The 25,169-nt window shown below is 44.1% G+C and overlaps 1 long non-coding RNA gene across 3 annotated transcripts; it reads right to left on the minus strand.

The window, feature by feature from the left end:
• Positions 1-244: 244 nt before the first annotated feature.
• On the minus strand, positions 245-20,391 carry LOC118253644 (uncharacterized). 3 transcript variants are annotated; one of them, XR_004780487.2, is made up of 14 exons: positions 19,813-20,391; positions 19,384-19,422; positions 19,143-19,277; positions 18,029-18,313; positions 17,306-17,476; positions 16,735-16,793; positions 15,324-15,538; positions 12,672-12,827; positions 11,503-11,562; positions 10,150-10,247; positions 9,509-9,764; positions 5,497-5,660; positions 4,528-4,678; positions 245-2,511 (listed from the first exon to the last, which is right to left on the minus strand). It is a non-coding gene; the product is annotated as an uncharacterized LOC118253644 (long non-coding RNA). The 3 variants fall into 3 exon arrangements; XR_004780485.2 differs by having other exon boundaries at positions 10,150-10,285; XR_004780486.2 differs by lacking the exon at positions 18,029-18,313 and having other exon boundaries at positions 10,150-10,285.
• Positions 20,392-25,169: the final 4,778 nt, after the last annotated feature.

Here is a 25,169-nt window from a genome sequence, read left to right on the forward strand (position 1 = left end):
TCTTTTCTAAAATACATGCTTTTAGTTTTTTATTTGAGCTCTAGAATATAGGTTAATGGTAGTGCAGGGGATTTTAAATGCGAAGTCTAAGCCATTTGAATTTTGAAGAGACTTTTACTGATGCAGGAAAAAAAGGAGGCTTTTTCCTCACTGGAAAATAAAACACATGTAAATAAATACTAATGCCTTTTTTTTTTTGGTGAAGATTTATGTGAGATTAATCCCTTTACAGTCCTGGAGTGTATTAGGTTTCACTAATCTACCCTCAGATTTATGTGAGATTGCAGGCACAGGCAGAGAGCGAGAAGCGAGCTCTGCTCAGCCACCAGGCACACTGCAAGGAGAGGAGATAATATGGGTACACACTGCACCTGAAGCCAGAGATTTTCTGCCTGCAGTTGCACAAGCACCTGCTTGTGTGAACGAGCCCCTGAAACTGCTTTAAAGGAGACGTTCGCTTATGTGGCTAGGGTGGCTGGTCACAAAGCAATGAGATATGCACATGGAAAGAATTTTACATGTGATTTTCAAGACACCTTTTTTGCAGCCATTTGACCTGGGAGTTTTGCTTCCCACGCAAATGATCTGTCTGGCTTGCTCGGGCAGCACTGTTAGCACGTTATTTGGGTTCCTCTCGCTTTTCCCAAGGCTGTGCAACCATGGTGTCTTTGAAAATGAAAGTCTTGCACTTTCTTACTCATTGCTGTTTTTTTTTTTTTTCCCTTTTTACCACATGTTGATGGTGTTTGAAACCAAGTAGATAAGCAAATAATTCCTGCCTTTTCTGTTTCAGGAAATGCTCGCCTGAGCTGCCAGTGTGCTCTTAGACCCCACAGCCTGTGCAGAATAGAAGAGCTGAGCAGATGCCAGGTAAGTGCTGGTCTGGCAAGAGGTAATGTTTAAACATATATATATACCCAGATTTTTTTAATTAAAGATTTTTTTATTTGGTTTTCATTCTTTTCAGAAAGGTCTGAGATATTCGTGTCTTAGCTTTTCAGCCTGACAGAACACGTATCGATTTACTCAGATTATTTTCTCATCATTTATTCTTTTAAAGATGTTTCACTTGATGTTTACCCTGTGATTTCCTCAACTTCAATGTAAGTCAGAAAAGCAATTAAAATTTAGAGAATGAAATATTTTCAGAGATGAAGAGAGTTAATCAAAAACAGCCTGTCACTTGATGACAGAAAACCTTACTTTTGAAAGTCGTACAAACACGCACCCTGGCCTGCGTTCAATGTCTTGCCTGCCATAAAACTGAAAACATTAATTAGCATAAATTTGTAGTCTAGTTCTGAAAAAAAGCAAAAAAAAAAAAAAAAAGAAAAGAAAAGTAAATACAACATGGTTCTCAGTAATGAGAGCACTTATTTTCCAGAAGAAGCCAGTTCAGTTCTCCAGCTGCTCTCCGCACATAGAGCAACTTTTGATCTCCCCCCCGCATAACACAGCACGAGAGAGTGCCTCTTTAAATTCATTTATAAAACCATTCAGGGCTGTGGGTGTCTTTGATGTGCTCCTCTCCACGAAGCTCAGCGGAGGAGAGCAGGTCTCTTAGCAACGCGCGCGGGGAGGGATGGGTGGTCCAATGTGGCCAGGGCTGACCCCGGCGGCACACGGGGCGGGCTGGCACCACTCGCCCACAGCCGAGAAGCGCGCGCACATTAAACTGTTTGCAGAACTCGGTAGTCACACTTCCTCCCCCCAGCTTCTGGGCTATTAATAGTAACCTCGCAGCCGAATCAGAAAACAAGGCATGGGATGGGCAACACACGCTGAAATAGCTTCAGGACTGGGTTGCAGTGGAAGGGAGGCTGAAGTTTTATTTTTAAACCAGTTAAGCATATTTTAAATTGAATTAGCATTGTCAAGACTAATCATAACTCATCTCATACCGCAGTGTTCCTCTGAACGCTTCAAATAAATTTCTTATGGAGTGTCACTCAGATTTGCAGCTGGGTGGTTTCAGTGTCACTGGACCAACCGACTCAGTGAGGGTCACTTGCCTACCTGGTGGTAAGGAAAAGCCCCGATCTGTCTAAATGGTTACCAGGCTATGGTAACTAGGTAACATCTTAGTAACTTTGAAAAAAATATCCATTAGGAGAGTAACTTTGCACTGAGGTGGATGAGCAGTGCTCAGCCAGCCTGCTCTGTTCCTGCAGCTGTATGACAACAGCATCCTGCAGAGCCATGGGGTCAACACCTCACCCCAGCCATCACTTCTGAGCAGGGCTGTCCCAGAGCAGCCCTCATTTTCCTTTTTCTTTTGTACCAAAACCCAAACATCAAACCCCAGAGTTTGGCATGGCTGCGTAGCATCCTTACTGCACGTGGTTCCCAACATGTCCTTAGGCCGCTGTGCCCACATGGCAAGAGCTGCATGGGGAGTCGAAACCTGGCACCTGTGCGATGTGATGCTTTGGCCAAGGTGAGCATCCAGAGCCCAGGCAGCCACGTCACTGTCCGGTCCCCGCTGCACCACACTCCTGAGAGCCATGCTGCCTGTGGAAAAGAAGAGTGCTGCACAACCCTGCACAAATCTGGGCACGTGGAAGAACGGCAGAATCAGTCTGCGTTGCCCACTTCAACATGTTTCATCTCACACTGGTGAAAAATATTTCAGAATTAAAGGTAAATTGTTATGCCTAGATCTTATACTAATGACCTTAAAAATCATTCAAAATTTTCTTGATTTTTATGCCACTTCAATGTCCGAACCACCTGTAACAGATTACTGTACAGTTAAAAGAACCCCCTAAATTGTACACAATTCTCCCAGAGCTCTCTCCAGGCAATTCTCGAATTCTGCAGTAAAACTGCAGATTATTGCAGCAAATGCCTACCTCCATCCATGGACTAGAAACTTATCTAAACTGGCATCTGTTGTCTAGTTTCAAATACGTTTGTAATTGCTGGAATATACATGTTTGAACTCTGAAGCAAGGCTTGTTTTTATCTAATAACAGAAATGGTAAATGACAGCTTGGAGCTCATTAAAATAAGTTTCTTAGACTAATGTACCCAAGAACCTGTGTATTAAGTAACAAGATAACTTTTATGACCCATATATAGAAAAAAAGTACAGGGTAAAGAGTAAAATCCTGTCTCCAGTGAGATCAGTAGGAATTCACTAGTTGCTGCAAGGGCACCTGAACTCTACCCAGGCTCTGAGAGTGTGCTCTTTGTATGGGCACATGCTTATGTAACATGGTTCTTTGGCAAAATTTAATTAAAGAGAAAAATGTAAAGCACTTAGCATTAAGTGGTCCAAGTTTGTTAACATACACTATTTAGAATGAAACCTAAATTAGCAGCAAATAATGCTAACTCAACTGTGAGCATCTCAATGAAAATTACTTTATGAAAAACATTTGTAGACTATCTGCATTTTTGCTTTTAACTAATATTTTCTATATAGTTTAATTTTTAAGAGCCAAACAAATGTAGAAGCTTTATTTGAAATGTTGCAAGCTGAAGCAAACTCCATTGACTTGACTTTATCTTAGCGCTCCATTATATCAGGGTCAACAATTCTTTTCTGTAGCTTAATACTGAATAAGTATTTTTGCTGACTGCTGAAATCAAGTGGGAGGAGGAGTCTGGCAACAGAAGAAAGCTTTTACTCGTGCTTGTATTTACAGTAGCAGTTCATATACTTAGTGGTTTTTATTTTTAGGCAGGAGAAATATATAATATCCACAAGGCTAAGATTATCATGCCTGAAGATTCTTGTTATAAAAAAGTTCTGAGATTCCTCTAACAGAGGCAGAACATCTCCAGCTTCTCAAACAAGTGACCAAACTTTCTGAGGCACATAGTTTTAAGGCATGTGTTTTGGACTGTGCTAACTTAGAAACATGTGCAATTAACATAGCTTTCTCCTTATGGCATTCAAGTTACCAGATCAGGATGATACATAAAAAAACATGCAGATAAGGCATCATTTGCCCAAACATGTCATCAGAAACTGCATTTCTGAAAATATGTCTCTGGCAGAATGAAAACACAGCTATGTGATACGTCACTGTTTTAGAGCAATCATACTATCACTATGATGCAGACTGCCTTCATGACTTCCTTAGCTCAGTACTGAGACTAATCTGAATTCTCAGAAGTATCATGCTGGATAACTCTCAGTTTAGTGCAAATATCCATGACAATATACTTGGTGGAGAACTAGGCACAACTGACAATACTGGAGAAAAGGTTTTCGTTGGTGTGGGACACTGCACTGTGACAGCCTGTTCTTTAGAAATTTCTCTAAAATATATCAGATTATTTCTTTCCCTTGTAGTCTTCTCCTAAATAAGAATAGAATTATTCAGCTTTTTTCACAATGCACAGAACAAATTGAAGTTGAAAATAATTATCGGTTCCTTCTTAGCACACAGACAATGGCTGTCTTTTTATCTTTAAGGAGAAAGCATGCTGGTCCTATTGCCCTCTTTAAAACAGTAGGTCATCAAAGAAAGGTTTTTTTGATGTTTGAGGATCAGTCCCCCAGTGGTCAGTACTTACAGCAATAAGAACTGCAGCAGTGGCAGAGAAGCTGGATGGCTTTATGGCTTGCAGGACTACCACAACACGTCTGACTCCATCACCAGAGAGCTGGCATGTAAATGGAATGAAGAATTCACTGAAATGCTTTGATGTCGTGTATATGCTGAATCTAAAAGGAATAGGAGAGTTTGTTTCTAAAAGGAAATTAACAAAGAACGTTATAAAGCTATGTAAAATAATGGGTGTTATAAAGGAAGGTCAGGAAATTCTGGTTGTTTTTCCCGCAGTGTAAGGAACCTGGGCATTCACAAAGAGAGATATATTACTCCAAAAAAAAAAACAAAAAAAAAAACCAACCCACACACAAAAGAATCCATTCCCTGTTTGATTTCACACCGTGCCATTGCTGCCAAGCCTGCCACCTGACCGAGCACAGCCAAGTCGGGGACCGCCGTACAGCAGGCCCCAAAACCAGCATTGCTCGCTGCTGTCTCACTGCAGCTACCACAAATTATATCTGTGAGGTGTTGCAGCGCTGAAAACTTGTGACTCAAAGTGAAGGATTTTGCTGGAGAGAAAAAAAACAGTGCAGAGAGGTCCTCATCCTCAGGCAGCCTGCTGAAATTGTACCTTTTTAATTGGAGGAAGTTGTATTTACATAAGGAATTTACACGTATCAAAGGCTGTGGCAGACTATTTCTGAGGAGGCCCCTTGTTAATATTTTGGCAGCATGAGACTGTTTTTTTCCCAATTGCAAATGTTGCTCCATCTGCCACAAAGCCCGTGGTTTCAGCAGCCTGCCCGCCCCTGCGCTGGGGGCACCGCTGGAGCCTGGTGCGTGCTGCTAGGGTACCAGGGCAGTCGCCTGCTGGTCCCTGCAGGAATCAAACCCACCCCGCACCATTACCAGGAGAGTCCTCTGCACCAGGAGAGCCCCGGCTCCCCCACCTCGGGTGCATCTCCCCAGCACCACATTATTGGCTCACCTGAGACAGGGGTCTGGCTCTCGCCCTGGTCCCCAAAATTTTCACCCAAAGTTTAGCATCATAACAGATCTGTCTCCACGAGGCGCATTTTTTTTGGTGAAATGTCTCGTTTCCACAAAGAAAGCTTCAGATATTCGTTTGTTTGTTTGTTTTTGTTTTGCAATCTGGATTATAACGAGAAAAAATGAACATGATTTCTTAAAACCAAAAGATGCATTCAACAGAAAAAAACAACCTCAATTCTAAAATGACTATTTCAGTGATGATTTGTAATCTGTGCAGTTTCATCTACTTGATAATACCCAGCTTAGTGTTAGATCTAAAAAAAGAATGAAATGAGAAAATCATTCCTTTGATATGCACTAAATTATTCAGTTAGTAAATTAGTGAATCTTATTCTGAGTGTTATTAGCTATTAGCATGTTACACTTCTTGATGTTGCTTATGAAGAATGCATACGAAAATGAGGAAAAGATTTCCCTTTTGAAGTTGCTGCCACTTGATTTGTTGACATTTCTCTTAATTGGTGGCTGTCCTCTTGAATGCAGTATTCTGCTGTCTGTTTTTGTGAGACTCTTAATTTTTGATTTGTTCTCTCATTGATTAGACTTTTTTTGGGGGGGAATGAGTAACTATCAAAATAATTAGCTTTTCAAGGGAACCATGTTCTCCTAAGATATTTATTAATGAGTCTCTCTTTCAGTCAGTATACCTAGGCCTTATTCGTTGGGAGAATTTCAAGCTCACATCTGGGCTGGTCAAACCTCTTCTGATACCCCTGTGAGCAGCAAGAACCTCACAGTAGATTTCAGGAGGAACAAGATCAGCCCCATGGAATTTAAAAAGATCACCGATGTTCAGTTTGTATTAGGAAGATATTTAGTATCTAGGAAAACCTATAAACACTTCAGGCTCCAGTGTAGGATTGTGGAGGGAGTGAAAAGGAATATGACAGCAAGGCAATTCCATCTGAACAAGGATACTGTTTTCAAAGAAGCTATTGACTTCCGCAGCAGGGCTCCGTTATTCTGCCTGCTCTGTAATACTGGAAATGCTCGGCTCCCTTTTATTTAAAGTCAATGCAAGTTACATAAAAATGAATCCATTTAAAACAACAATCATTCTGCATATGAAGTTATTTTCCACAGGAGAGCCAATAAACTTGTTTATTAGCCAATAAGTACATTGTTTTAGAAATCATCGTCTGTCTTATACTCACAATTAAAGAGCACAACAGATAATAAAGCACTCCAACATGTTACACATTGCTGCAGTGATCTAATCTCATTCTGTTCCTGTTTGGCTTCTATAAACCAGTTCTCGTCCCTTTCCTTGCTCTCCTTCTTAACCTTAAAATCTGCCTTGCACATTGCCAGCTATCCTCTTCCTGCTGAAATGCAATCTCTCTTTGGCATGTTGGGCTCTCTCCTTTTAGTAGCTCTTTCAAATCAGACCGGAACACCACCCTCTTGCTTTCCCTGCCTCCCTGCAAGCTCTCCTGCTCTCTCCCCCAGCTCCCTCGACCCTTCGTCACTAAGCAGTCTCTACTACAAATTCACCCATCATTCCTAGACTTCTGCCCAAACTAAAAGCTCAGCCCAGGTCCTGGCATGGGTGCCTGTGGGCACCCAGTGCTGCCCTGCCTCAGTGCCAGCTTTGTGTGCTGGGGCCACTTGGGTCTACAGCTCCACACAGCCAGTTACAGCGGGGCTGCCACCTCTACGTATGGGCTTTGTATGTAACAGGGAACAACTGCTGGCTTTGGGCTTCTGCTGGTACTGAACTGGAAGTATCCGAGCGCTAACTTCTGCACCTCCTGGCAGTGAGAGTCATTTCTAGAAGAAACAGATCAACAACTACAAGACAAAATTGTCAGAAAAATCAACATCACCTTTCAGATTGAAAATCAATATAAAAATAATAAAATTGAGGAGAAAACCAAACAACTAATTAATCAACCAACCAAAAAACCCAAAGTGATTTTGCATGGGTTATAAGGGTTGTTATAAACAGGTGAACAGACCATTACAGAGTCGTATCTGACAGGGAAGCTTCGCTTTGGAGAAGAGCAATGTTTATAGAGCTTATTTTACTTTATTGAACACTATTAAAATACCTATTAAAAATTAGAAGTTGTAGTCTAAAATACTGCAGTGCGGCTCACAGAAGAGCCAGCACGGGCTGTGAAGTGGCCTTACATGGTGCTCTATTTCTGCCAGAATATAATATAAGCTATTTCAAGAAGCCATTTACAAGTTAAGCTGCCTGGGTAGAACCCTGCCCTCCCTGAAATCAATAGGACTTTTGCCAGTGACATCAGTGGAATGAGGTTTTCCTTTCATTTTTAGCCTGTGCAAGATTAAATACTGGGTCAGAAAAACAGTATTAGTTCTACTGCATGCAAGTGCCAGTGATTTTAAATACAGCATTTGCTTAGGAGGATTACTAAACGGAATTTGCAAAGTGATTTGTTAATGGAAATGATTTCTTTTTAATTCATCCAGATTTCCTTATAGGTAGAAGTTTCATCTTACTTTGTACTTAAGCATACTTCTGCTGCACCAGTAAGAAGGACGCGCTCCAGCTATGGGCCTTCAGGCATGAGAGGCGTGTTGCTTCCCTTCCCCATTCCAATGGAAAAGCAACAAAGCCGACCGTTTAACAGTGTGAATTCCATTATTACATGGCTTAGGAGCTTTGCAAGCATCTAAGTGCTGCAAGTGCTATGATAATTTATCTTTGAACTTGTTAGTAACAATGCATAATTAACAAGTAAGCTGTAGGAACATGCAATTGCTATGTATTTACATGGCATTTGCCAGGCGGTTGTGGTGTAATTACAGAGATTATACCTGCTCTGGAGAACGAGGGTGTGTGGTGCACAGTGTACTCTGTTTGTGTTATTTCCCACACTTGGCCCAGCAAAGCTGAGCACAGCTCAGTGGGATCTAACAACGCGTTTCACTCTGGTGGAGGTGAGCCATGGGGACGGAGCCGCGTGACCCTGCACCCAGCCCTGGTGTTTCAAGAGTCGCCACAGGTCCTTTCTGTTCGGCGTGGCAATGCTTGTTTTTGAGCTCAAGTTTTTTATGTTTTGGACCGCTGCCCTTTCAGTGATATAAATGGAGTTAACTATGCAGATTCAAAAATTAAGACAGGTTGGGCACTTTTAGTATAGCAACATTTTTCTGTCATGTATAATATGATGTGTTTATGTAATAATTATAGATAAAAGAATGCACGAAAAGAATCCATCTTCTACAAAGCTTTAAAAAAAAACATGTGGCAGCACATTACAACTTCTTTGCCCTAAACTTCATTAGGTTCAGAATACCAAATGTGAAGTTGTGTAAATTAGGCACTGTAAAAAAAATCAGCTAATGGTGAAAAGTGCAAAGAAATACGCTGCATCTCTGAGTTAGTTGTGTTTTACTTGATTCAGCATCAACTGAATTAAAACTAAATTAAAAGATTCTATTACACTTGAGATTCGCTTTCTGCAGAAAGAGGAATACTGTGCATGTCAAGTGGCACAGAAATTTGTATGCCTGGCTTCTAAAACAGTGGCATCAGCCTTTAAACTGATACATGAGGCATCCTGAGCATAAAATACTTGCTAGGCAGTGGGCACAACACTACTCTGGGTATCTAAGTAACTTAATAGAAACTGATAGATTTGCTGATGTTGAAGATGTAAAATTTAACTTCAGCATACAAGGAAGCAACCTATGAGCTATTCTGCTCTGTATCGAAGAAAAAGTAGGTATCTTTTTGAAGTGCAAGTTAGTATTATTCAGCTTCATGATAATCTCCCTGTCTTAAGGGACGTGATTTATGAGTACAACAATAAAAATTCATGCTCAGAATGGCCAGCAATGTGACACGGCAGGGCGTGAACTGCGTTGGGTTATTTTCCTGTTACTATGCTGGCTGCTTACAACTACACCACAAAACCAAGATGCACATTCACACAACATAACGATCTTGTTTGAATGTCTCAATGTGATTTTACCTGCTGTGTTGCAGCCAGCACGCTTGCGGTTCACAACAGCCTCTGGACACTGCTCCGTGCCGAGCTCCAGCACGCTGCCTGGTGCTCCTGCCCCAGCGGATGGGTTTGCTGCTGCTGCATCCTGTGAGCAGCCACCTGGGCTGTGAACGTGAACACGTGGCATTTGCCACGGCTCACTAACAGCTGCTGCCTCTCGCTCGATGCCTTGCTGCAGAGCCGTGTGCCACCTGGAGCTGCCATTATGTGCTCGTCACGGCTGGAAAAGAGTGAGCATACTGATGCGACTTTTGAAGAGAAATTGACACTCAGGCTTCTGAATTTCCCTGCACACTATTTTTCCCAAAGACTCGATGCTTGAGTTCTAGACAGGGCTCAACTGGTTTTGTAAAAGTCGGGTCCAGGGAATTTTGATGCTTGGCATCAACAGCTTATTTCAGCAGCATACGAAATGGAATGGAATAAATGAATCCCAAGCGTTACTTATCAGCACCAACAGTTCAAATTTCAGTCCATCTCAGATGATGTAGCTCAGGAACATTAATAAGGTGCACTAAGTCCTGTCTGCACTGACAAATTTAAAAATAATTTCAGAATAAGTCAGTTTGAAAGGAAAACATAACCTCCCTTTGCAAAATTCCTACCTGGAAAAAATGTGAATTGCTTTATGACTTGCGTTCTTCAGTATTTATATGTGGATCTTTTTTTTCCCCAAGGTTTTCGTATTTTCATGGAGTGGACCCTTCACAAAGAATCAGGGAAAAGATGCCCATACGTGACCTGGTTAAAATCACAGATATCATCCACAGATTTCATGACTTTTTCATTTCTATTTCTTCTATTTAAAATCATGAAGTACCTGGGTGACAAGTTGCAGTAATTGTTTACATTATCTAAAACACCAGTGCAGCATTTTTGCTGCATACCAGCAAGAGCCAAGACCCATATTCTACAAACATCTTTAAAGGAAACATTTCAGGCAAACTGCAAACCTTGGGTTTGAAGTTCTTGCTCCAGTTAAGGTTGGCACTCGGCGTTCGATTTTTTTTACCTCCTTTTCAATATTGCATATGCATTCCAGTACTTTCTTTTTAAGAGGAGACACATTAAATACCCAAATCCCTCTGAACAGTGAATTCTTTTAAACTTTTATCTGAAGAGATGCTGTTTTACAGTCTGAGAAGCAGAGTTTCCTCTGTCTATTCAGTGGCAGATAATTCAGAAAGGAAGGCTTTCCACTGACCTCAGCAGGGTCTGGATCAGACCCTTCAGCTAGCATTTTGATAGAGTTATTTTTCATTAAGATGCAACAATAACCAGTAGAACACTGTAATTATTTCTGGGGATTAAATAATTTTTGAGTGGTGAAATTGTGCATGATATCAGTCATACTTTGGAACCCAACCACTTTATATGTCACTGAAGGCCTCATTGCACACAAGGGATGCTTTGTGAGACAAATTGGAATGAACTGGAATGCAACAAAAGCTCTGGCTAGGAGCAGATCCCAGTTGTGAAGTGTGCGAATGATGTTCTCTTTAGGGCTGGAAAAGCTGTCTTACAGCTGGTGTGAACATTACAGATGCTGGTAAACTGTGAACCTCTCAGTGAATGTGTGTGCCTAAAACTGAAATCATTTTTGAATCATTCTTGCTTTCTATGCAAGTTTTCTAGGAAGGGGCTTCAGAAGTGTGATTTTTCCCAGCGAAAAGACTCAACAGAAACCCAGCTCTTTTGATGTGTTGATGGAGCTGAGGAGCAGACACCATGTGATGCAAGTTCATATACGGCAAGCAGAATTAGAACAAATGTTTGAACACTTCTCAGCAAATTGCTCACAAATGACTTACAGAGAGAATTACTTGCAGAATGATTACAGCATATGTTTTTTTTAAAAAAAAAAAAAGATTTAGGAACATCTATCTGCTCATGGACAAATAATGAAAAGAGGAAGAGGAAAAAGTTATCAAACAAATATGAAACTGCAAATTACTCACTCAGCTCAGTTTGCAACAAGCAATTTTTATGGTAGTAGGAGCTTGTGGAGTAGGAGGTAACTGTAAGAAGAACGATTGATTCAGTATCTTATATTGCAATTCTGGAAGGGGTTCAACATCTAATTTAAAAGCCATTTTCTTGTTTTTACCCAGTAAAGAAAACAAAATGATTGTCAATGACTGTGAGCTGTTTTGGGCAGATAGCATCTATTTTGTGTCCCTGCAGTCCTGTGGTCACTGACAAAGGCTGGTTCATAACAAAAAGCAGTTACTTATTACAAAAGACCTCTCTTGTCAGGGGAAAAAAAAAAAAAAAAAACCTGCCTGAGGAAGGATATTGCCATCATAATCCTCTTTGCATCTTCCCGTTAGAGAGGAAAAGGTTTGCCTTTCCAGAAGAGATGCAAAATTGGTCTTAAATTTGGTGCATTTTTTCAGCCTTTGCACTGTGGAGACGAGTAAACTGCCTCTTCTCCAGCCTCTCTTTTGGTCCTGTCACTGGAGAGGAAAGGCTCATGGTAATAAAGCAAGCAGTGATTTACTTTCCCCTTGGCAGATGACAAAACACACTTTGGGCATCCTTCTCCTCAGACTGCCTGTTGTCCCTCCTTCCCAGCCCAACAGGAGGCCAGCCACCACACACCGTGACACTGGCAGGTATTTTCTGCTCAGGACAGAGGGGTGGCTGGAACGTGTTCTGTGCTCATGGCACAGCAGTTGTGCAGTCAGCATTCAGACCTCCGTAACTCCTTATACCTGTCTTCCTGATTCCGTATTTAATTCCTAATTTAATTCCTGAAAATGCACATGCTATTTTTCACAGGGATAACAGATGTGAAGGAGTCCACTTGAGCCCTACTGCTTCACTTCAAAACAAAACAAAACAAACAAACAAAAAAAAAACAACACAAAACTTAAGATGTTAATGCTGTAAATAAACATTATGGCACAATCTTTGGGTAAATGATATCCAACATTACACAAAATTTTAGTCACAATAAAGGATTTTACAAGCTCCTTTGAACTAATGAAAGAAAGGGTTTCATTTAGAACAGTGATGTGTTCATTCCAGTAAATGCCATTTGCCATAAACCTCAGTATAAACTGAGCCAAAATAGTTTGCTACGACTTAACAATAACCAATGACTACAATTTCATTTTACTCTTACTGTGTTTTCAGACATAAGGTTACCAGGACCAATAGATTTCCGTGTCCACTGAAGGGAACAAGAAGGTGCCTTTCTGTCTCTGCTGTGCTGATGGCTGTGCTTGAGGAGCTGCTCCTGCATCACCCACCTCTGCTGGGGCACACAGCAGCTCATCACCTGCAAAGTCAAAAATTTAACTACACGAGTGCTTTCATTCTGACAATAATCTGAATGTAGACAGATTTTGGCCTGCCTTGGTTTGGTGACTGCAGGTATATATGGAGGCTACTTGATCCAGGTCAAAAACTACCACTGCCTTTTGCCTTTACCCTGCCCAGAATCCCCCAATCCAATTGCATTTAGGAAGTTGGGCTAGAAAGGGTAACATAACATTCTGCTGCTGCAGCCCCCCAATCCTGCAAGCTTTTTTGCTATTGTTTAATTTGCTACATGTGATTAACACCTCTATGTTTCTGCCTGGCAGAATTTGTGACTAAAAATATCCTGCGAGTATACGGTGTGTGGTGCAACACTGGCAGAAAGTAAATAAGACCATAGTCTTCATAATCGCTGTTTTTGCAAAGAACTACTGCTCCCAGCAGACTGGCTATTTTAGGCTGTAAATGGAAAGCAGAAAATGAGATTTTCTTTCCCTGCCAGTTCTTCTCCTGGGAATTTTATTGCTTTCTGCTGTGCACCTACTCTGGGTGTTGATGGCAGCACACTGATAATACCGGTCTCACAGAGGATGGATCACTGGAACTGGTTCTGAAATATGCCAGTGAACGTGTGAAATGATTTCCACTAGTATCAACATATCAATTGTTGATATAAAATGGAGCAATAGATCAAAAGCAGATCGGGATAGCCTGATTTACTCCATGATTCACTCCATGATTCAGGTGACAGTTCATTCAAATTCAGCTTTGCAAAGTCAGTAAAGGTATTCCTTAGCTACCTGCACTTTCTGTTCTAATATTGCTAATATATTTGCTTCTCTCTTACTTTTGCAGACCACCTTTTACCTCTTATTTGATGATCTAAGTGCAGTTATGAAAGTAGACACTCTTGATTTGTAGTCCCATTGATATCAGTTATGCCTGGCCTTATCTGCATTATATAGCACCTAAATCACACGTATTGTATGGATCTAATGAAAGATCTTTGCACGGTGTTTAAATCTGAGAAGGCCTAATTATCATTCTTAGACTTCATGTATTATGCGTGTTTTTTTTTTTTCTGGAAAAAGCTCTCCATTATTAGGAATTCAAAAGATTAGGCTTTGCTACAGTAACATGCAAATCTGGGAACTTGAGAACAAATTATAATCTTTAGCATTTACTGCATCTTTCTGATGCCCCAAATGGTGTTCAGAAGGATTTTCCGTTCCAGGAAATACCCTAGATATTTCATGGCATGGATACTGCTGTGGTATCAGGTCTGTATCCCCCCATTTGATGGAACATCACTCATGAACATCCTTTGACTTGCTGAGTAACTGGTGATTTATTTTAATTAACTGTAGTACCACGGAAAAGTGCTCTCTTTCTGTGTATATAAGTAAGAAACTTTTAACCTTGGAATAACATCAGTCGTGCTGTTTTCTGCACTGAGGGAGAGGGAGTGGGCTTTTCTGGGAGCAAACCTATTGAGTGAAAGCATACCACAGTCAACAAGGGTCAGCTCTGGCACTGGGCAGATGAAGGAATTTCAGAGAACACGTGAAAAAAAACAGATGGCTTTAAAGAAATAAATAGAAAAACTGCTTTGTGTTGTACCCAGACATCACATGTGATAATCCAGACAACACAAATTGCTGTCAGAATTATGATCTGTCATTCTCATGCTATTCCCTTTTGCTTTGTCATTTACAGTGATCATGTGCTTGTCTTCAAGCAGTCTGATGTTGTTCACTACTTGGTTTGTTTGACCTTAAAAATATCATTAACATGGCAAAAACATTTGAAAGTTGGAAAATTATTATCCAAGGAAAATTCCTGGAGCACAATGAAAGACGGGAAGTGACTGAACAACCCCCTCTGATGTCCTCTATTTGAAAAGGCCCTGTCTCTCTGCATCTCCTTACACACCACAAGCCGCAGCTGCCTTTTCTAACGCTGCTCCCTCTGCACTTTTTGCGACAGGCTCTCTGGCCCTTAAAAATTTCTTCGGGTACTATCTTCATCCTCATCACTCTCTAGTCTCCTTTCTAAAACAGTACAACACCCAGCTCCTGCTTATTGCCCCACTTCTCGCCCTCGTGTCAGCTCCAGGCCTCCTCTTCTACCTGTGATCTTATTTACTTATCTGGGCATCTTTTCCCTCTGTCCTTCACTCTTTAATCCCATGGCTTTGTGTGTAATCTCTCTCATCCCTGGACTCCCTTCTCCCTATACTATTACAGCTCCTCAAAATCAGAACAGCAGACAATAGACCTTTTTAGAAACACAGCACGCACCATGGCTAGCCACCACCAGAACTACTTTTAGATTTACAGCCTTTTTCTCCAGAGAACCCTACTTCTTTTTACATAGATGTCGGCTGGAAGCACAGCGTGCTTTTCTCCCCTTTGTGCAGCACCTAGCACAGGGGAGGACATCACCTCTTTGGTCCCAGGGATGCTCGAAGCATCTTTCACCTGCCAGGTCCTTGCCTCCTATGCTGCAGACTTACCGTCTTCGCTTCCTCCTTTGCAGCCCTTCAGCTTGCAGCTCCTCACTTTCCCTGTGCCGTACACATGTGGGAACCTGGGCAGGACAGCTGGGACTGCTTCAGTGCGTGCTGCTCAGCTACGTCCCATGGTCCAAGCATCTTGCTGATAAGATGTTAAGCCAGCCCAGTAGCCTCAAAGAGTGTTCTTCAACTTAACACTCAAAAAGTTGTTTATCCTGGAAATTTAACACATTCAATGTTCAGATAGTGTACATAGGTAAGGTTTTTTCCTCCCCATAAAAGAGGTCGTATAAGTCCTGAAAGGAAGAGTCTGGGAGCCAAAGAACATGGCTCTTCAGGCAGCTCAAATTGCTTTTAAAGTAACTTGATCGGTTAGGGAACTAACTGAGAAATCCATCAGAGGGAAGAGGAGTGGGGACTAGCACCCCTGCTCTTGTCCATTCTGTCAACTGCTATTGAAATAAAGGGACTGTAGAAGAGAGGGTCACAAAAGAAAATAGGAAAGAGTTAATTTGCTGGAAAAAAAATCAATTTAATTGATACCAAAGGTCTGTTTTTACTGCTGAAAATTATATCAGAAAAGGGCAGAATTTGAGAAAAACAGACCTATGAGAATCTACCAAATTCAAGAATGAGGAGTTTCATTTTTATATAAATATCAAATACCAAAGAACATCTCTGGTGGTGAAGTGCAAACAACAGGTTGGGGCTTCGCAAAATCAAGCAGTGGCCTTTCACAGAACCTTTTACAGTCAATACTGTAAGAGTAAAATAATACAGTATTTCACAAAGGGATTTCCAAAAAGTTTTTAGGTGAGAGTGGTGCGGTTTGCTACAGTTTCACAGCCTGCACTTGAGTTTACTCTTTTCTCAGCCAATATAAAAAGACTGTCAAAGATTTTTCCACATACTAATCAGACACTGATTTGCAATGTGAAAATGTAATTAAATAGTTTGATAGATTGCTGTAGGTTTCATCAGTTCTTTCAAGGCTTTCATATCATTTATCTGTCTGGTCAGTAAATTTTGATTTTACTTACATTATGTGAGTAAAGAATTCACGTTCCATGAAATAACTGATGTTCAGCTGGGTACTTATCAAAGGATGTACATGACTTTTAGAAGAGCACAGGCTCAGCAAAACATAAAACCAACCCTTCAGGTTGAGCACCCTAAAACTGTGTCATCCAAAACCCACAAATTCCTTGGGAACAGTTAGGCTAATGTTTATTACTTTTGTTGTAAGTTCTTGTGGTGCTATTTAGTGCAATACAGTTATAAGCACATGAGCTTTTTGTATCACACAGCTGTTAGCCAACAACATCCTGACGTTCAGCCAGGTCTGCTATTCTAATAGCAGACTGAAACTTTTCTAAGTTAAGCTTAAATAGAAACAATTGCATGTCCATACCTGTACTTGCAGCATTCTTCTGGTGTCTTATTTCATTGAAGATCCTCTGACTTTTCAGTCTGTTATTAAGGAGAACGTGTATCAGAATATCTATCAGAAAAACATCTTTTCTCAGAATAGAAATCAAGATCAGTAGGCAGGAAAACCTCAGTACTTTAATGGGGCTCAATATGAATGACAAGTGTGGGCTAATCCATCTGTCAATCTTCTCCTACTACAGGTACTCTAGCTGAACAAGAAACACTGTATTTTGTTAATTATATGTACTTCACATTGCCCCATACGATGGGGTCCTGCTGGGCAGCCACACAGGAGCAGGCAACCCTTGTCCTAGAGGCCTCCAGCTCCAAACAGTGGATGTTCGCCTCCTGCATTTTCAACCTTCTGCCAGGGTTGTTTCCCATCACTAACTGACAGAGTAGTAAAATGGCTCTGAAGGAAGCTGTAAGTTTGGTTTAAATCATTAGCTCCACTGACTTCAACATTCTGGGTGCCCACACTAATCTCAGACTTCCCAGCAGATTTTAAAATAATAAATACATAAATAATAATAATAAAACTCTGCACCTACCTCACTGTCAGCTTTATGGGTCTTGTCCAACACATTCCCCAAAGCACATCAGGGACCCGGCCTGCTGTTGCTCTGTGTCAGCAGGCCACTAGCAAGGCACCAGCTTATCTCAGCTGAGCATTGGATACCAGGCAATTTGGGGACTGTGTGAAACTTGTCTTCCATAATTACCTGTTAATCAGTGCAGAGTGCATTCTAGAGCAGCTTGATATAATACAAAATCATGCTTTAAATATTCTTGGCTTACACTATGTACCAGCAAGAGAGGCGGATGACCTCGAGAGTGCAGGGTGGTTTCTTGAGAGCCCACAGAAATACTGTGACGTGATATAGCTGAGAGAAATAATCTAAACTGGCCTGAAGCTGCCAACAGGGAACTGAGGGAATCCATAAAGTAAACAGGAGAGCTGGGCAGTTTCTGTCTCAGCCCATCTCTAATGCCACAGGGACTGGTATTTATTAGGAAAATAGGCATTATAAGGAAAATAAGATACGATTAACCTACAACTGCATCTTCTGTCTTGCAGAAAGAAGATGAACACGTTATTTATTTGGACCGTCTAGGTATTCTGTTTGCCCACACACTGCAGCCAGTCCCTTGGCAGAGAGAAGCCCCACTTGCCGAGTCAGTGAGTGGGACAGCAGGCTGAGCTGGCCTGTGAATGGGGCACATGTCCCAGCACCATCCACAGCCACCTTTAGCAAAACAGAAATTGTACACACCTCTTCTCCACCAAGATCGCTGAGCACAGGTCTGGCCCACCAGCAGGCAGTCTGCTCGCCCCTGGCGCTCGTGTCACACGGCGGTCCAGGGAGAGGAGGCACCCCCAGGCGAGGTAAGCAGTGGTAGCTCACCGAACCCCCAGGGATCCCCAGCCAAAAGCGATTTTCTGTCTTTGGAAACTTCTGTTGGGGTGCACAACCCTTCTGCCAGCTCCTCAGGCCTCTCTCCAATCGCTGCAGAGTTTTGCTCCTCACGTTACTGCGAATGGTCTTCTCATTTCCAGTCTGCGCTTATTCATGATTAATTTATACCCATTTGATCCCAGGCTAGCATTAACCTTCAACTCCTACAGTTTCTCTGCTTGATATTTACCCCCAAGGGTATTTATAAATAGTTGTCTTCTCTCATGCTTAGCTTGCTGTGCTAAAAAAGATATACTGATGTTTATCAGCAATGGAATCCTTCCTGCACAAGAATGAGCGCGTTGCCTCATCTCGCAGATTAGCCCAAAATAGGCCCCTGGCTTGCAACAATGCGGTGTTCCCAGTTACGTTCAGAGGCTGGTCATTTTTGTCTGGCAGTGACAGCTATCGGGTATTGGGACACCAGTCCCCACCACTTTGGGAGCCACAGCCATGCCCATTAGGGCCCAGCAGGCCGGGCAGAGCCATGTTTCCTGTGTGGGGCACCCATGAGCTGTTGGACAGAGTCGGCCCCTCACCTGCCAGTCATGGCAGCTCAGGGATGAGGCAGCAGCCTCCAAAACACACAAAAATCAATCTGAAATGAGTTGGTCAGCCCTACCTCACTTGAGCGTTGGGTGCTGTGTAAGCATCCCCTCAGCAGAAGGGAACTGTTAATTGTCCTAATTGGCACCTCCCTCTGCAAAGCTCCTCTGTGTCTTTGTTGGAGAACTATTATTTGGGGCAGGGAATTATCCTGGCAGAACATAGCTATCAAAGTTACACTCCCCATTGTCACAGACTGCACCTTCCCTGCAGAACACACACTCCTCCTGTCACATTTTCCTCTTCCTTTCCCTCCCTTCTCCCCTCTCCTTCCATCTCTTCCCCCTCAGTTCCTCCCAGCAGCCTGCACTTGCCCCTCACCAACCTGTGGCACTCGCTGCCGTGAGGAGAAGCTCCTGCAGGCAATAGGCCTCATGCAGTGGCGGTACAGCACTGCCCTTCCCTGCTGGCAACCTCTGAAAGCTGTCAACATGCTGTACTGGCACAGTGCTGGGAGGACCTGGAGAGGGAGGTGGGAGCAGGAGGTGCTGCATCGAGCACCATCATGGCACCCAGGCGGGCGCTGGGGCCGAAGAAGAAGGTTTACCACACTCACGCAGGGTTACCTTCGTGCCCTCCGCTATGTTTGCGCCCCCACGAGGATTCTGGGGAATAAGATAAACAGTTAAAGGATTTACGAAGAAAGCTACCACGACAATTATTCCTGAATGCTTGTGGAATGGCAAATCCAGATCCGACTAGCATCCCGTGGGAAGGTGGCAATAGCCCTTCTGTTCCCCTGCCCCAGCTCCGCTGGCTCAGGCGCTTCCAAGAGGCAGCACTCTGCCGTCAGCACACTCAGCAAGAAGCTTGAAGTAGCAGGGGGAAGGTTGCCTCTGCGCCAAATGTGCTGGCTTTGAAGCATGCCAGTGGGCTGACTTTTCCTCCTGCTCAGGCCCTGCTCCCGTTCATGGTGATCCTCCCAGTTCCCAGGCAAAATATTTCCCTACAATGAGCTGCACCATCTGGAGGAAATATTTCCACAAAATACCTACCTGCCTATTACAGGGTGATGCTGGTCTTCCATTTTCACTGCTTTGGCATTCTGCAATACAATCCATTGGTTGGGCTCGGAAATACCTGGACCCGGTGCTTTGCATGGGTAACAAATTGCAGGGGGAAGATGTTCCTGGAAGGCTGAAGGTTGCGTTTTTAGAGCTAAAGCCTGTAAAATTACTGGTCTTCTAAGCATGCAGAATTGCAAACTTCAGTGTAAACAGATTCCTCCAAAAGAAACGAGTACTCATACTGAGGAAAAACAAATATTGAGCTCTTTGAAGGAATGGCAAAAAAATGTTCAGGAACTCTTGACATCTCTTCAAAGTAAACTCCCTCTTACAGAATTGCTTTTTAGATCACCATGCTTAAAATAGTAGTGATGAAAAGTATTTCTAGCCTTCATTTAAAGAAGGAAAGTGTCTTTACTCTGTCATATATTTATGGCAGCCTCCTGAATACAGGAGACTTAGTAAATTCAAAATTATCAATGCTAAACTTTACTGAGAAACAGACTTTGCAGAGATGAAGTTACACTGCATCATGCTGCCTTGCTTTGACTATTAATTTAATTAAAGTGCAGCATTGAAAGTTTCTCTGCTTTGAGATGAAATATTTTGTTTTCATTGCTATCAGCACCCAGAAGTCAGCCGGGAGCTCAGAGGTTATGCACTGCCTTTTGGAAGAGCATCGCCCAGCAAAGAGCACCTCAGTGTGCAAGGCAGCGGTGCAGCCGTCATCACTGCTCAATGGCTAGGCTGTGGCCTCGTCCTCTTGCAGGAGGAAAACCATCTCTCTGCTAATAAGAAGAGAAAAACTGGCATTGCAGGATGAGAGTGCACAGGGAACTGCAGCAACGAGGTACTGCAACATTGCTTTGCTAAATTAAAAAAAGCATCAAAAAAAGAGAAGTGGACAAAACCACAACCTGTGCTGGTGATACAGATTTGGCTAGCGCCAGTCCGGGTGAGCCTGCATTCCCAGATGTACCTCCACTCCCAGCAGCACCAGTACCTGGCACCTGCCACCTCTGCGCTTTGAATTGAGCTCTTGACCTCGGCAGCGTCCCTCTGGGAGCCGGGGTACCCAGAGGCAGGTTTGGGCACAGCCCATCAGAGACGCAGGTTTGGACCGCAGCACCACCAGAGCTCCCACTTGGCCCGTGGTGCCCAGGAGGACCTTGGTGCCCCGCAGCACCCGCCCAGTGCAGCAGAGCCCGGCACCTATCGGCTCTGGTCTCCAGGGTCCCCTTGCATATTGGGACAAGCCAGTCAGTGCCCACATCCCCAGCTGAACCATGAGGCAGGAATCATCTCCCACTGGGCATAGAGGAGGAGGAGTGCTGGGAGGAAGGAGGGCTGACCCCAAACAGCACTGTGCGTCTGGGACGAGGTGCCAGAAAGAGTGCATCATTGTGGGAGATACCCGGTGAACACCAAGACAGCTAATTTTAGCAGGAAATAGGTTTCCATTTCGCTTTAATTTATCCTTAAATTCCCCCTTGCCCATAGCACACAAGGATGACTGCCAAGGGCAGAGCGGCAGCTGATCAGTAAACAGGGTGCCAATTTGGGACACTAAATCTTCTGAACCGTTCCCTGACAAAGGCAAATGCCAGAGCGACTGTTCCCGTCTCACGCAGAGACCATTGGGTTCCTCTCGTTGCTCTCTGGGCTTGCAAATAGATTCTGTGCTTATATCAAGTTTTTAACAAAAACACGAGTGCGAGCGACCCTCTCACCACAGTGGAGAACATTTTGCTTGTGGCTGGCCCCGGCACCGCTGGGCACATTTAGGGAGAGCTCCCCCCCCTCCATTATTTGCCACGAGTTTTACACAGCAAAGCATGAACTCAGAACCTAAACATTTTGATTGGGTTTCTGCCACAAGCAAAGCAGCGATAAGGAATGCGGCTTGGTTGAAACACGCTGGCTCCTAGCTCTGGCGTTGCTGCCCTCTGAGCAGGGGCTTTCCAGAGACCCTCGCAGCTTTGGAAGGACGCTTCTGGGTGATTTAATGACCAGTGAACTTTGCCAAGCCTTCAGACACTAAACTCACCTGAGAAGCTGAAGCCTAGTCAGGTTTTTGATGTTTGGAAGGACTGCAGAAACAGAGCCCATCTGATACCAAGTATTGCAAAAACAAGGCTCAGAGAAGAGGCTGCTGCTTTCAGTTTACTTAATTAGTTTATACACTGAAACTATGAATAAAAGCGCTGTGCAATTGCTTTGGCTTTAGTAGTAGCCCCGCAACCATGACAACAGTGAAGCATTACTGAATCACCATGACAAAGAGCTGGGGAGAAGACTGCTGCTGCAGAAAAGCTAACTTGGGCCAATCAGAAATCGTGCTTGCATGGAAAAATACGTCCTACAGTAGCTGGTGTACTTTAATGCTCAGTTTTTAAGTGCCATATAAAAATAAATACCGGGGAATGGGTTTGGGGCAGCTCACACACATCCATGATGGTTCACTTTGATCACAATCTTAACTGCTGGGTAAAGACAACGTGTTTTTGCAAAGCCAAGATGTTATACAGCTACTTCTACTTCCTTAAAAACACAGAGATCTGAAAATGTACAGAGCAGAGCTGCTTCCTCTGCTGATAGCATGGGAAACGCAGTTACCATGCCCACCGTGCCAGGTGGCACAGGTGCCTGCGTGGCTCCGGGGTGCCTGCCAGCCCCAGCCTGGGGACCTCTCCAGGCAGCAGCCACTCTGCTCTGGCAATTTGCTCACGAACGTGCTGCATTTCTGCGAGATGGTGCATTGCACACCATGGCCGGTGGCCACAGCCCCTTGCTTGCCCCTGCCCCATCCCAGGCCCTTTGGGACACTGCCCTCAGCAGCACCCAGGGCTCCAGTGCACGTGCTGGGCATCTTGTCCTACAGCTGGTTATATGGAAAAACAAAAAAAATTACGTGCTTATTCCCCACCCTTCCCCATGAGTCTACACCCTCCTGATAAACAAACTGAAATTTTGCTCGGCACAAGGAGGTGCTCCAGCGACACGCTGCTGCTTTTGGAGAGGGCACAACGAAGGGAAGGGGAACAGCACCTGGAGGACATCTCCTGCTCCGGTGTGCTAGGCCAGGCTGCTCAAAGGCCCCATGGCAGCTTTGGCAGAGGGGGGAGCATTTAAAACCCACCTCCTCAGGGTCACTTGGCACAGCACTACTGAAAAACCTCACACTCCTTCACAGAGGGTCCATCGTTCCTGCTGAAGTTTCACTTATCTCAGCGGGAACTCACCTGATACTTACCAGAGCAGGGCAAAGTCTCCTCAGAAAGCACTGCACCAGCGAGGGAGCAGTGGACACAAACCAGCTTTCACAAACCAGCTTTCACAAACCACACGTCCACGCTGGACCACCGAGGACAGGCAGAGCTTCGCTGAGGCTGCTGACCCCCAGAGCCTGTGCCAGCATTAGTGCAAGGTATGCCAGGCTTTTTTTGGAGCTGGAGAGCTGAAACTATAGGAGACAACACCCAAAAATGCATGAAGGAGGTCAGGAGCTGAGCCTGGTAGCAGAGAGGCTTTGCTGGCTGCAAGCCCCATGCGTGAGCAAACCCCGGGTTGGGCACGTGGGGAGTCACAGCCCTGAAGGGCAACAAGTGGGGCTGGGGGCTGAGGCCGGCAGAGAAGCAGCCGCAGCAAGGGGGGCTCCTGCCTGCTCTGTGCGTGCTCAGGGAAGCCAGGCTCTGCTCAGCTGCTGAAAATAAACAGCGCTGCCTGCGAGACAAGCGCCCAATCCATCTTCCTAGCAGAAACGGCTCTGCAAGCCTGCAAACTCGGTGCTCATGTCGGGGGAGGTAACCGAACAGAGTACCACTGCTTATTCAACAGCCATGGAGTGCCATGCCCGGGGCAGCTGCCCCTTGGGCATCGGAAAACACCAGGGGGCTCGGGGAGGGGGCTGCAGCAGTGCCAGGGTCGCGTTGGGCTGCCCGGGGCACTGGCCTCACGTAGTGCCCGTGGGCAGAGACAGCTGATGCCAGGGGTCTGGATCGTCGCGTGAGCCTGGGGACACAGCCTCTACGTGCTCCTTAGTGCAGAATATGCTAGGTGCTATGGGCACTTCTGAGTCAGGAGAAACTGCAGCCCTGCAGCATTACAGAGCAACAGGTGTCGGACCCAGTGTCATTGGGTCTTTGGAACATTTTAGGCAAGCAGGGGACTTTGTCCCGTGTTTGTGTCTTTCTCTCACCTTTCTCGTGCTTGCAAGCACAGCCAAGGAAGGATCATTACCCCTGGGCTGCTGCTAATTGAGCTGGAGACGGGACAGCTGCTAATAGCCACAACTCGAACTGAAAGAGCATTCAGCTTGATTTTTCAGCAACCGTATTTTCCATTGAGAAGCCATCCAGGCAGGTAATCTTTGAACACTTTTACTTGCCTCATTTTATAATGATTGGTGCTAGAAAACAGTGAAGAATAATGGCAGGAAAAATCATGAATAAAAACCCCTGCGTGCTTAGCTCCACCGGACACACGTCCCTTTACTTTTCATCACTGGTAAGCAGTAACATTTCTCCTTCCACACTGCTAATTGCCATCTTCCTTTCATGCCATCCCTCAGCAATCAACACTCACCAGAAGATATCTGGAAACACATCCCTAGATTCTCACTGCAAGAGCAAGCACAACAGAGGCAGCGACTGACCTCGCACCGGCACGAGCAGAAGGGCCGAAAACCATCCTGCTGGTGGCGTGGACAGGGCAGGAGAAGGGTGGCTTCTTCCCAGCTGCTGCCACCTTCTCCCTCCCCGCTCGCCCCAGCGTTACCAGACAGCGCCAGCCAGGTACCCGAAAACGAAGGTTTGTTCTGCCACCAATAGGCAGGCGCAGCAACGCCGAGGTTTCTGGACTGGTATTTATGCTTCTTTAAACCAACGCAAACTTCAGCTTAAAAAGGACAACGCAGCCAGGTTAAAATGAAAAATAACACCTCCAAATGTCAAGCTGAAGGGCTGCAAGTCCCCGTCCTCAAAAGCACTCCTCATGTCAGCTGCTGTCAGGAGCTGACTGGAGCAGTCAACAGCCTGGCAGTCCGAACTCTCCTATGCAATTAACAAATATTTGAGAATTATTCTGCTGTGTTTGACATTTTAAACTGACTCCCAATTTCTATAGCTATACTAACAGCCCCTGGATTCCTTGTTAAACATCTAACAGTCTCAAATATTGCTGTATGTCCCCAGCATCAAATCAGCATCTCACCAAATTTATTCCTCCCTTTTTTCCAAAAATTCTTCTGCTCCAAGCACTGAAGCACCAAGAAAGTAAGGAAAGAAAATAAAACATTTACATGTGTTCTTGAATCTCACAGAAACTGTATCAATCCAGAGGGGATT

Source organism: Cygnus atratus, chromosome 10, assembly GCF_013377495.2.
Source record: "Cygnus atratus isolate AKBS03 ecotype Queensland, Australia chromosome 10, CAtr_DNAZoo_HiC_assembly, whole genome shotgun sequence".
NCBI classification, from domain to species: Eukaryota; Metazoa; Chordata; class Aves; order Anseriformes; family Anatidae; genus Cygnus; species Cygnus atratus.